Source organism: Odocoileus virginianus, chromosome 7 (assembly GCF_023699985.2).
Source record: "Odocoileus virginianus isolate 20LAN1187 ecotype Illinois chromosome 7, Ovbor_1.2, whole genome shotgun sequence".
NCBI lineage: Eukaryota > Metazoa > Chordata > Mammalia > Artiodactyla > Cervidae > Odocoileus > Odocoileus virginianus.
Genome location: NC_069680.1, coordinates 14,356,779 through 14,369,609, shown reverse-complemented (window position 1 = coordinate 14,369,609; position 12,831 = coordinate 14,356,779). Strand labels below are relative to the sequence as shown.

General features: G+C 41.1%; 1 long non-coding RNA gene across 1 annotated transcript; it reads right to left on the bottom strand.

Moving 5' to 3' along the window:
• Window positions 1-758: 758 nt before the first annotated feature.
• LOC110130552 (uncharacterized) lies at window positions 759-9,901 on the bottom strand. Its single transcript, XR_002311883.2, has 3 exons — window positions 9,815-9,901; window positions 3,231-3,289; window positions 759-907 (listed from the first exon to the last, which is right to left on the bottom strand). It is a non-coding gene; the product is annotated as an uncharacterized lncRNA (long non-coding RNA).
• Between the last annotated feature and the right edge of the window lie 2,930 nt (window positions 9,902-12,831).

The window sequence follows — 12,831 nt, the reverse complement described above, 5'->3', positions numbered from 1 at the left end:
CCACAGAGAAGGTCCTATATAGCCATCAAAAACCCAAGCTTAGATTCTAAGTGGGTCAACTTGGTATGTGGGTGCATGCTAATAATGGGCAATCGCTACACTACAGGAGTGGCCTTGAAAGACAGCAAAGAGTGAAAATTTTCTCATTGGGTGAAACTGTGATCAATGTACTTGGTTATCCACTTTGTGTGGAAAAAGAAGTAGCTCAAGATTAGGATGTATTTCTTGGATGGCTGCTCAGAAACACAGAAGGGAAAAAATTGGAAAGATTGATAACAAGGGTATCCATAATAGAGATATGTGGATGGACCTCTTGGTGTGGAACCAAAGAAATCTGCATGTCACATTGAAGCCAAATAGAAAGCATACACCATGGAAGAGGCAATGAGCATCGAAGTAGACAAAATGACTGAGCCATTGACATCAGCCAGACTTCCACTTCAACCACCCCAGAGCTGGGATGATGGGCACATGAACAGAGTGGCCTTGAGAGCAGAGATAGAGTCACACATGGGCCCAACATGAGAGTCTCCCACTAAGGCATCCGTTTTTTGTAACTTTTTTTTTGAGCGGGGGTGCCGGGGCATGCAGCGTCTTAGTTCCCCAGCCAGGGATGGAACCCATGCCCGCCCCCCCCCGCCCCCCTGCAGCGGAAGCATGGAGATATAACCAGTGGACCACCAGGGAAGTTCCAATGCACCCTTTTTAATTCACTCCCGTGACACCTCATATTTCACCTGTGCTGCACTTACCATAGTCATAACTAAACCTTCCCCAAATGGAGACTGGGGTGGAGGATCTCTTTCTGGATTAGACATTTCACAGTGTTTCTTTGTGTAACTGAGAAAGCCTTTATGCAGAGGCATTTGTTATCTTTCTTATTCCAGCAGGCCCCAAAGATTTCCATCTGAAAGGAGGAAAGAATCATAATTGGATTTACTAACTGTGGGAAAGGAAGGGCTGTGCAGCTTACAGGTACTGCAGAAGTTACTTTTTTCCTTTCATAACTTGAGAATGTACGGTCCTTTAAAACTAATAATGTCCTCAGAGATGTAGGTATGCATGTAGATCCACACGTATGAAGTTAATTAAGCAGGTGTATCTGCAAACCAGCCTGCCAGGAAAAGCATGAAGGAAGATATCATCTGTCCCCACCCAAGCCTGTGAGACCAAGAGCCTCCAGTTTCCTTCCCTTCCCATTCCATCCTGGAACACCAGCAGGTATCTCCATTCGTCCCATCAAGTTTCTAGCAAGCCATTCCTGACACAAAGACTCAGACTTTGGAAATTCTACCATAAGACAGAGGCAACTAGGTTGACAATCACCTAACATTAAGAGGAGTGGAGTTCCTCATAGGAAAATATAGAGAAAGAGTAGGAATCCAAGGGCAGAGAAACAGAGGGAAGAACCAGAACTCCTATAGGAAGGGGCTTCCCTGGTGGCTCAGATAGTAAAGAATCTGCCTGCAATGCAGGAGACCTGGTTCAATCCCTGGATCAGGAAGATCCCCTGGAGAAAGAAATGGTGACCCACTCCAGTATTCTTGCCTGGGGAATTCCTTGGACAGAGGAGACTGTTGGTCCATGGGATCACAAAGGTCCATGGGGCCAACTGAGTGACTAACACTTTCACTTCACTCGCCTTTAAAGCTACTTTTCCATGGAGTTTTGAAAACCTATTCAGCATATAACTTAATTTTGCCTTCTGTGTGTTTTTTCTTTTTAAATACAGATTTTATTGGAAATATACATGCCAGAACATACTTCCCTAATTACACAACTCAATTAATTTTATTACAGTGAATATACTTCTGTAATGCCAACTCCCATGTTAAGTCAGACACTCTTCCCATATCACCTACCAGTCACAACCCATCCCTTCCTTGAAGGTAACCACTGACCTGGCCTCCTGAAAGGATAGAATTCATACAAGCCCTCAATCCCATGGAAAATAAGAAAAACTTGACAGCCTTGTTGCAAAAGTCATACATTTAAAAGCATTCAAGAACTGTAGAAACCATGAAGACTGGAAGGAGTGAAATTCAAAGGGGTCATACATGGCAGAGGTGAGCTAGGTTTTGCAGCTGCCCCTGAGGACACTGGCAAATTCTGGGTATTGGCCAGAAGCTGATAACTTGGATTTGGCCCAGGAAGAGGGCTGATTCTGAGACAAGTGCAGGAAAATTGGTGGGACAGAGCTTGGGGCAGACATACGAGGAGGGAGTGACAGAAATGGAACACTGAGAGGCTTCAAACCCATGACATTTTTCTATTGAAACATCTACTGAATTTTGAAGATGCGTAAAGCAGGGGTAGAAAGACCTGAGCCGCAAATCAGAAAAGCACAGTGGAATTTCCCATAGCCTGTCACTGCCTGGGAGACAAAAAGTCACTCGGAGGAAGGGTCCTGAGAAATATGGACAGGAGTAGAAAGTCCTTGTTATGGGCTGAATTACTTTCAGCCATTCAGTCATGTCTGATTCTTAGCGATCCCGTGGACTATAGCCTGTCAGGCTCCTCTGTCCATGGGATTCTTCAAGCAAGAATACTGGACTGAGTTGCCACTTCCTGCTCCATGGGATCTTCCCTACACAGTGATCGAACATGTGTCTCTTTCATCTCCTGCATTGGCAGATGGATTCTTTACCACTAGTGTAATCTGGGAAACCCCATGGGCTGAATTACACCCTCCTAAAATTCATATGTTCAAGTCCTAGCTTCTAGTACCATGGAATGCAACTGTATTTGGATATGGGGTCTTTAAATAGGTAATTAAGTTAAAATAAGGTCATTTGGAGAGCCCTAATTGAATGTGACTGGTGTTTAATTTTTTTTTTTTTTTTTTGGCTATGCCTTGAAGCAAGGGGGATCTTCATTCCCCAACCAGGGATTGAACCCATGCCCCCTGCATTGGAAGTGTGGAATCTTAACCACTGGACCACCAGGGAAGTCCTGTAACTGGTGTTTTGATAAGTAGAGGAAATTAGGAGACAGACACATTCAGAGGGAAGACCATGTGAAAAAAACAGTGAGAAAGCAGCCATTTATGTGCCAAGGAGAGTGGCCTCAGAAACCAACACGGTTGACACATTCATCTGAGACTCACAGCCTCCAGAATTGTGACAAAAAAAAGATTTCTTATTTAAATCACCCAGTCTGCGGTACTTTGTTATGGCAGCCTTGGTGAGGCAACACTGATTATCTGCAAATGCTTTTCCCAGGGTACTTACTGATCTGGACACCTTTACAGTCTGCAAATCCAGCCTTGGTGTCTGGCAGAGGGACATTTCTGTAGGACAGATAAACTAGCAGAATAAGTCTTGGTGGTTATTTTTAGGCCAAAGTGACAAAATCTAAGACTCAAGGAGCCTCAAACTACTACCAGTCTACTTGTCAGTAGACATGCCAAGTCTGAAGCTTCAAAGGTGGGGAATCAAAATGCCAAGCCACAAATATCCAGAGAGTGGAGTAAAATTTTCTGTCATTAATGAGTTGAAGGAAAGTTGGGCTCTTGATTGAAATTCCTGATAGGAAGAAATCAGACTGAGGCTTAGACTTAACAAAACTAACCCAGCTTGAATTATGTGACCTGTGGCTAGATTAAGTAGATTAGTACCCCACTATTTGCCTATCAAAGTAAAGGGTAAATTTACCTGTCAAAGATAACATCATCTGGAACTCTACAGTATTTTAAGATATTTAATTAAAATTTACTATGCATGTAGAAATAGAATCATGTAACCAATAGCCAAGGGGAAAATTAAATTATTAAAGTAGATCCATAGATGATTCAGAAACACTCAATTCTCATTATTTGTCATAGTTCTCTTCTATAAAGCTGCCATGAACACTGAGTGCTGAATACTGAACTGTTTCCTGAAGTGAAAACATGCAGATAGGTTCTTTTCCAGCCTCTGGTAATTTTTTTCAATCAAAAATGCCTTTTATATTATATAGGTTTGATGGACAATAGCCTTATAAAATGAGCCAGCCTCAGGGGCATTGAAAACTTTCTCTTCCATGGAACTCTTTTCCTGTAAAGATTTAGCAAGTATCTTAAAATTCTTTCACAGCCTCCTTATCTACAGAACTTCTTTGCCTACAAATTTGACATTTTCCATGCCACATTGCCTTTTGAAAGGTGTGAGCCACCAGGAGTAGCTGAGTGTTTCATATCTAACTGTTACACCCTGAGTAACATGATGGTAAATTTCATTGGTATCCAGCGTCACAATAGTGCTATACTTTTTCACTATACTTTTGAATACACAATTTTAGCTGCTTTTCCATCACATACTACACATATTATGCCCAAAGTTTGTATCACACACCCATTTCTTCCATGAGGTACATCACAGCCTTTTCTCACTTAGAAACACTAGACAGCACCTTAACATTATGCTTAAGGATCATTTGAAACTGCTAAGTCACCAAATAAAGCACGAAAGCACAAAAAATGTAGCAAGTAAATCGCAAAAAGTACACTTGCTGACAGTATGAGAGGTAAAACAAAATGTCAGAGCACTACCTTTTTCTACTTTATCTGGGAGTATGTGCACCAAATGAATCAAACCTTTCACCCCTTTGCACATATCCACAAATGACTATGAAAGTGCTGTGAGTATGGATTGGTGGGTTACAAATACATTTTAGAAAGTAAGCAGATTCACAGAAGAAACCCACAAATAATGAGATGTACATTCTGGGTGTGAGCAAAGACTTCAAAATATCTATCATTAATATGTTCAAAAGTATAAAGAAAAAAAAATAGAAAGGTAGATAATTTCATCAGAGATTTGGAATCTATTTTAAAAAAAGAACCAAATGGACATAAAATTGGAAACTTAAGGACTAGATTTAATAGAATGTTGGATCCAGAGAAGATAGAATTATTTAACTGGAAGAAAGAAAAACAGGACAAACTAAGGGATTTCCTAGCATAATGGACATGTGAGGAACATCAAAGTCAGATTGACAAAAGTGAAAGACAAAGAGAAAATCTTAAAAGTAGAAAAAAGAAAAAAGCATTACCTCCAAAGGAGTATTAAATTTTACAGCTGCCTATGTAATGGCAACTGTGGAAATCATGATTCAATTGAATAATATGTTTAAAGTTCTGAAACACAATGATAATAATCCTGACTTCTACCACCATAGGTTTTTTTTTTTTTTTCTTTTCTGTTTTTGAACATTGTTTAAGTAGAATTATACAATATGTTTTATTTTGGGTCTGGCTTCCTTTGTTGAAATTTTTATTTGTGAGATTCATCTATATTGTTGCATGTAACAGTAGTTCACTCATTCTAATTACTGTATAGAATACTGTTGTAGTAAGTGACCACAAATAATTTAATGACACTATTATTTATGCACTATTTGGTTGCTTCCAGCTTGTGGTTAGTATGCAAACTACTGCTATGAACATACTTAACTGTGTCTTTTGATGCCACATTTACACTGGGTATGTTTGAGCAGTGGAATTGCTAAATCATGAAATAGAAATGATGCTGTGAACTAAAATGCATGCCCCTCAAATTCATGTGTTGAAGCTATAAACCCCAAGTTACTGTACTGAAGATGCAGCCCTTAAAGAGCTAATTAAGGTTAAGTGAGTTTATAAGATGTGTTCTGATAGAACTGGTGCCATTATATGAAGAGCAAGAGATAGCCAAGTTCTTTCTCCACCCTTTGAGGACACAGCAAGAAGGCAGCCGTCAACAAGCCAGGAAAACCTATCATCAAAACTGAAAACAGAGTGGCCCTCACAAACTCCGGCTTTGAATCTACCCAATTTCTGACTGAATTAAGATGATCTGCTCTCATGTTAACTATCAGCCTGAGGAAAATAAAATTCTTTCTGGAGGAAGATATCTAGAGTCTCAGAATATCCCCACAATTTTTCACACAAAAAGTCTGACAAAAAAAAAATTACTAACACCAAGAGACCAAACCAAATGACAAAAAAAAAAAAAAAAAAAACCCAAACGACCAAAATCTAAGAGAAAAAAAATAATAGAAGCTTACCATAAGATCTAAATATTAGAATTACCATGGTATTTGAACCAATTCTGATTAATATGTTCAAAACTTAGATGAAAAGATTAAATTTTATAATTTCTAATGTATAAAGAATTAGAAATTTTTTAAAGAATCAGATGGAAATTCTGAAACTGGAAAATATAATAATTGAAATTAAGAACTCAGTAGATACAGTGAGAATGTAAATTAGCACAGTCACTACAGAAAACAGTATGGAAGTACCTCAAAAAATTAAAAGTAGAACTATTATGTCACTCAGCAATTCTACTTCTAGCTATTTATCTGAAGAAAACAAAAACTCTATCATGATTAGATATCTGCACCACCATGATCACTGCAGCCTTGTTTATAATACTAAGACATGAAAACAACCTAAATGTCCATCAACAGATAAATGGATAAAGAAAATTTGGCATTTATATACAATTGAATATTATTGAGCCATTAAAAAGAAAAGGAATTCTGCCATTTGAGACAATATGGATGGACCTTAACAGCTTTATGCTAAGTGAATAAGTCACAGAAAGCCAAACACTGTATGATAATCTCACTTACATGCAAACTCTAAAAAAAAAAAAAGTTACATGATATAGTAAGTATATAATTACTGATATTTCTGGGTTTATATTTATCTTTCCCATCTATTTCAAGTCTCTTTTCCTTTCCTATCTTACATTCTTTAGGATTAACCAAGCATTTATTCATAATTCTGTTTCCCTTCTTTATTAGCTTCTTAGTTGTGCCTTCTTTTGTCAATTTTGAGTGGTTATTCTGTCTACATATTCTAATCATCCTTGGCTTCTTACATTCCAAGTTGTTTTTACCACTTTCTAGGTGATGATATATGTGTGTGTGTGTGTGTGTAAAATTTCCACAATGCATTATTATTGTATTGTAGAGTTAGCATTTATTTAGATTTACTACTTTCCTGATAGTTCAGTTGGTAAAGAATCTACCTACAATGCAGGAGACCCCGAGTCAATTCCTGGGTTGGGAAGATCCACTGGAGAAGGGATAGGCTACCCACTCCAGTATTCTCAGGCTTCCTTTGTGGCTCAGCTGGTAAAGAATCTGCCTGCAAGACGAATGGATGAGGAAGCTGTGGTACATATACACCATGGAATATTACTCAGCCATTAAAAAGAATTCATTTGAATCAGTTCTAATGAGATGGATGAAACTGGAGCCCATTATACAGAGCGAAGTAAGCCAGAAAGATAAAGACCATTACAGTATACTAACACATATATATGGACTTTAGAAAGATGGTAACGATAACCCTGTATGCAAAACAGAAAAAAAGACTCAGATGTATAGAACAGACTTGTGGACTCTGGGAGAAGGCGAGGGTGGGATGTTTAAAGAGAACAGCATTGAAACATGTATATTATCTAGGGTGAAACAGATAACCAGCCCAGGTTGGGTGCATGAGACAAGTGCTCGGGCCTGGTGCACTGGGAAGACCCAGAGGGATCGGGTGGAGAGGGAGGTGGGAGGGGGGACTGGGATGGGGAATACATGTAAATCCATGGCTAATTCATTTCAATGTACGACAAAAACTACTGTAATGAGGAAGTGTAATTAGCCTCCAACTAATAAAAATAAATGGAAAAAAAAAATAAAGACACAAAGAAGGGAGTTAGTAATGGTGAAAAAAAAAAAAAGAATCTGCCTGCAGTGTGGGAGACCTGGGTTCAATCCCTGGGTTGGGAAGATTCCCCTGGAGAAAGAAAAGGCTACCCACTCCAGTACTCTGGCCTGGAAAATTCCATGGACAGTATAGTCCATGGGGTCACAGAGAGGCGGACACAACTGAGCAAATTTCACGTCACCAATCATTTTTAGGGATATTTTTTCTGGTTGTTGAATTTTAGGTTGGCAGTTATTATCCCTTTGCACTATGAAAATATGATTCTGGTCTCAATGAGGCAGGAAACACAGCACAGACCCGAAGACCACTTCCTCATACACAGACATTATGCAAAAGGCAGAGCCACCTCCCTGTTTTGCACTTAATGACATCATGAACATGGAGAAAAGGCATAAGCAACAAGGACATAAATTAAACTCTGCTTAACCTTGGTGACACCTGAGAAGGGGAACCATACCCATTCAACCCCTGCAGAGCGTGACAGAGCATGGCAGAACATGGCAATAGAAACAACCAGGCTGCTAATGACTGCTAAACAACTTCTGCCTCTGGTGCTTGACTAGCAGATGAAAACTGAAGGGAAAATGCTTTTAGAGCACATGTACTATGGTTTCAGGAGCCCAATGCTCAAGAAAGAGGCTGATATAAACAGGTGAAATCATAGTCCTGCCTCCAACTTCCAATTAAGGAATATTCTACCCCTAATCTAGGAAAGCCCCACCCAATCAAGGAATTGAAATAAAAAGGGGCTCAGAAAACACTTAAGGATGTGTCTCACTGAGAAAGATTCTCACTCTTCTCTGAGTGCATACTTTGAGAAGCTTTGGCCTTTTAATAAACTGCTTGTTTCTCGCTATGCCTTCCTCTTTGCATGTTATTCCTTTGTGTAGAGCAAGAACCTTGACCTTTAGTTTAGATTTAGCTTGCCCAGCATCACTGGGTCCCTCAGGCAGGCTCCCCCACTACCCCCGCCATGGGCACACACCCACGGGTTGCTCCTGCCCCTTGCTCTCAGCCTCTGCCTTTCATTTCCCAGCTTCCCAGCTGCCTGGAAGCTTGGCAGCCCAGCAAAGAAGGGAAATCCATTGAGAACAGTCTGTAGAGTGTCAAGAAATATCCAGATTACCTGTGAAACAGGACAGAAGCGGGCAGGGCACAACCTTTAAAAGGCTGGCATAGCATTGAGGATATGACATAATGGGTTAGAATGAATTAGGCTCAAAATGGTTGAAGATTCACCTTCCAGTAGACCTTAATTTCAGCCTCATTATGCTCTCTACTCAGTCGCTCAGTCATGTCTGACTCTCTGTGGTTCCAAGGACTGTAGCCCACCAGACTCCACTGACCATGGAATTTTCCAGGCAAAAATACTGGAGTGGGGTTCCATTTCCTATTCCAGGGAATCTTCCTGACCCAGGGCTCAAACCTGCCTCTCTTACATCTCCTGTATTGGCAGGCAGACTCTTAACCACCAATGTCACCTGGGAAGTCCAAGCCTCATTATACACTCATTGTAATACATCAGCATGCTAAACAACACACTCACAGGTGCCATGATAGCTTCAAGGCTAATCAAAAAAGGCCAAGAAGCAGGCAGTAGCCCAATTCCTGGAAATCCCCTCCCCTTCCCCAAGGTAGTTGGAATAATCCTCCCCCTCATTAACCTATGAAATTACCCAGCCCACAAAAACTAACCACCCTGTATTTTGAGGACTCTCAAATTTTGAGATAGCCCACACTCTGTCTGTGGAGTGTGTTCCTCTCCAAGCCCTCTCGTCTTTTGAGACAGACTGTATTCTCTCTCTGGAGAGTATATCACTCTAAATAAATCCACTTCTTACCCGTTACTTTTTTTCTTACAGACTTCTTTCTGAAACAAGACATGCAGAACCTGAGCGTCATTAAGCCCTGGATTCAGGTGTGTGATTTCAATTAAAAGATAGTGAGTTCAAGTCCCAATCTGAGTTGTGCGGTTTCACATGCACTCTGCCTGTCCCTTGCTTAACCTCGGGTTCTTCCATAGGGACGAGATGGCAACGTAGAAGGCTTGAGCTCACTTCTCATGAGCACACCAAAAGCACAAGTAATTGCTGAACAACCATCAATAAAAAGACCAGAACCTACCAAAAGTATATTCTACATCCAAAGACATAAAGAAGAAACCCAATGTGATGGTAAGAGGAATGCACGCGGGATATAATCAAACCTCATGCCCCCCAGGTGGGCAACCCACATACTGGAAAACAATTACATCACAGAAGTTTTCCCTCAGGAGAGTTCTGAACCTCACAACAGGCTCCCCAACCTGGAGGGTCTGATACCAGGAAGAGGAGCCCCCAGAACATGTGGTTCTGAAGCCAATGGGGCTTGAGCGCAGGAGCTCCTCTGGACTGGGGGAAACAGACTACTCTTGGAGGGTGCACGCAAGGTCTCGGGTGCACTGAGACCCAACGGCAAAAGCACTGACCTCAGGGAAGCCTGGGCCAGACCTACCTGCTGGTCTTGGAGAGTCTTCTGGAAGGGTGGGGTGGCTGTGGCTCACTGTGGGGACAATGACGCTGGCAGCAGAGATCCTGGGTGACAATCATCAGCATGAGCTTTCCAGGAGGCTCCGATGCTGGGACACCTTGGGCCAAACAACCAACAAGATAGGAACACAGCCTCACCCAGCAGCAGACAGCCTGCCCAAAGACTCTCTTGAGATAGCCCTCTAGAAATGCCCCTTGACCTGGCTCGCCCTGCTCACCAGACAGCCAAGATGCTGCTCCACCCACCAGTGGGTGGCACTGGCCACTCCCACCAGGAAGCCCACACAAGCCTCTAGACCAGCCTTCCCAACCAGGGGGCCTACATCAGCAGGAAGGAAATTACAATCTGGGCAGCCCAATGAACCATGTCCACAAAAGCAGACCAGAACCTTCCTGGGGAGTGTACAGCTGGGACACATAGGACATCCCCCACAGAGAGCCAGTTCTCCAGGGTCAAGAAACATAACTAACCTTCTATGTACATAAAAATATAGAAATTTAGGGGAAAATAACACAGCAGAAGAATATGTTTCAGATGGATGATCAGGATGAAAATATTATTCTGTTTTGGGGGAACTTTCATTGTTTCAGTAGAGACATTTGCTGTCATGCTTTGTTGATCCTAAAAGGTGGCTTTTTCCTGATCACATTTAATATTTTCTGTTTCCTTTTGTCTTCAGTGGTTTTTCACTGTCTTGTATCTATAGCATGTGGTTTCACTTAATTTTATCATGTTTGGGGTTAGTAGAGATTCTTGAAACTATGGCTTGCTGTCTTTCATCAGCTTTGACCAACTGTCCTTCATTCTCTCTTTAAATATTGCTTCTGCCCCCATTTTCTCCTTTCTGCCCTTTGGTGCATTGAGTTATATGAATGTTAGACTATATGCCATGCCTTTTATGTCTCTTATTCCATTTTTATGCTCTATGTTTTATTTTTCTATGGCCTGAATGGATGCTTTCTATTAAAATTCCTTCCAGTTCACTAATTATCATTCACCCTTTCCTCTTGGCAGGTAACTGGAGCAGTGGCATAATACCTCAATCCAGTGAGGAGAATTTATTAACACTTCTGTGAGGCTCAGTTTTAGACTTTGTAAGGCTCGGTCTAGCTTTAATTAAATGCTACTTTTACCTTGCAGTTCTTGAAGAGTCCTACCTAAAGACCTTAGGCACTTTGCATGATGTCTCACCTTTAAAGGATCCTGAACTTCATTTTTTTAAATCTCTTTTGTAGTGTTAGCTTGCTGAAAGTGCCACTTCGCTTTTCAACCACACTGTGCTGAGTTCCTTAAGCACTCTCTCTCCAGCTTTAAAAAAAAAAAAGGGAAGTGCCTCTGGGGGAAAAACGGTCGGATTCACATTCCTACATCTTGACCTCTCAAGTTCTTATAAACTTAGAATATCCCCAGTGCTTTCAAATAGATTATATTTAAAATTATTATACAACTTTCCCCACCATTCTTGGTGAGAGTATTGATCTGTCACAAGTCATACAAATAGCCATCATACCACATTTTTTTAATCATCTAAAAAGTAGATGTTCAGCAAAATCTTCAGTAAAAATTCCAAACCAATGTAAACAGGAAGATTGAAAAGACTGAGCAACAAAACAAAAGGGTAGTACATTTGAAGTGGGCATAGCCACCTACTGAGGAGGTATTTCTCCAAAGTTCTAAGGAAGGGCTATAAATTGAACAGGGTCACACAATAGACAAGGGAGAAATCAAGCATAATTTCTTATGTTAAAAAGAACAACAACTTTCATGTACAGCACACAGAAGAGATGTAAGATCAAAACCTCTCTGGGAATTCCCTCGTGGTCCAGTGGTTAAGACTCCTCACTTTCACTGCCGAGGGCTCAGGGAACATCCCACAGGCTGTGTGGCACAGCGAAATGGTTCACACAATATCCTGAGGCTCTGACTTCTGATGGTCAGAAAAGTAGATGTTTGGCATAAAGGGCTTCCCAAGTGGCACTAGTGGTAAAGAACCCACCTGCCAATGCAGGAGACATAAGAGAAAGGGGTTCGATCCCTGGGTTGGGAAGATCCCCTGGGGGAGGAAATGGCAACCCACTCCAGTATCTTTGCTGGAGAATCCCATGGACGGAGGAGCCTAGAGAGCTACACTTCATGGGATCACACTGAGTCGGACATGACTGAAGCCACTTAGAACACAGCACATTAGCACAATTAATTAAATGTGTGATTCTTTCTTGCTACCAATTTGTCTGACAATAATATAACCTCCCTGAGGGCTGGGACAAGGCCTTTTGCACTACTGTAATCTGCTTAAATATTAATAGTTCAGTGCTTAGCATAAAGTAGGCATTCAGTAAAGTTTAGCTAGTTTTTTGCAAACAAAGGAAAGAAGAGAAGAGGCACCTTTTAGAGAAAGCACCCCTTAGAGAAGCAACAATGAAAAACAAACCACAATTATCAAATATTCTGGAAGCTGAATGTGCTTGATTTCTGTGTCACTGTCAGCCTGCCCTGGAGCAGGAATCAAGGCTTTCTGAAACTTATCAGGTTCGTTCTCCACTTTCCATATCCCTCTCTCTGTCCCAGTGGAAAGAGGAAGGTAAATTTCCTCATATTAGAGGCTCCTGGCC